The sequence below is a fragment of the Gossypium arboreum genome, chromosome 8, assembly GCF_025698485.1.
Source record: "Gossypium arboreum isolate Shixiya-1 chromosome 8, ASM2569848v2, whole genome shotgun sequence".
In the NCBI taxonomy this organism is placed as follows: Eukaryota; Viridiplantae; Streptophyta; class Magnoliopsida; order Malvales; family Malvaceae; genus Gossypium; species Gossypium arboreum.
In genome coordinates this window covers 13,849,988-13,850,752 of record NC_069077.1, presented here as the reverse complement: position 1 = coordinate 13,850,752, position 765 = coordinate 13,849,988, and the positions used below count along the sequence as shown (strand labels likewise).

At 37.4% G+C, this 765-nt stretch overlaps 1 non-coding gene across 1 annotated transcript; it reads right to left on the bottom strand.

Annotated features, from left to right (window-relative positions):
• Positions 1 to 448: 448 nt before the first annotated feature.
• On the bottom strand, positions 449 to 556 carry LOC128279746 (small nucleolar RNA R71). Its single transcript, XR_008269942.1, has one exon. It is a non-coding gene; the product is annotated as a small nucleolar RNA R71 (small nucleolar RNA).
• Between the last annotated feature and the right edge of the window lie 209 nt (positions 557 to 765).

Sequence of the window (765 nt, the reverse complement as noted above, 5' to 3'; positions counted from 1 at the left end):
TAATTATTATTATTATTTATTAATTTACTTTTTCTTCCTCTTGGCAAGTTTTTTATAGTTTATGACTAGAAGAAACCCGTCAGAACCACTACTTTTTGACGAAGAAATCGATCGCACAGTTCGCAGAAACCAAAGAGAAATAAGGTGAAGCTTAAGATACACAGAGAACGAGCAAGATGACAATACTTCAACCACAACCAAAGAGATGGCTAAAAACCAAGAAAATCCGCTACCTCATGCCATTCCTGTTTGTCAGAATCCTGCTCTGCGTACTATGTATGATTATGCTAAACCTAATTTAACAGGAAATTCGTCTTTGGTTATTCCCTTTTTCATTGAGGAACAAAGCTAAACAGTGGTTGAAATCGTTACCACGAGGGTCAATTACTACTTGGGAACAAATGAGCGAAAAATTTCTATTAAAATATTTCCCGCCGGCTAAAACAGCAAAATTATGTAATGATATCTCTTCGTTTGTGAAGAAGGACTTAGAAACTCTTTACGATGCATGGGAGAGATACAAAGACCTACTGCGAAGGTGTCCTCACCATGGACTACCTCTATGGTTGCAAGTTCAAACATTCTACAATGGTGTGAACCCCTTGACAAGGTAAATGATTGATGCAGTAGCCGAGGGAACCATCAACAACAAAACACATGAAGAGGCTTACGAATTTATTGAAGAGATGTCACTGAATAACTATTAGTGGTAAGTCATAGGACTAAGCCAACTAAAACAACAGGCATTTATAACTTCGATTCGGT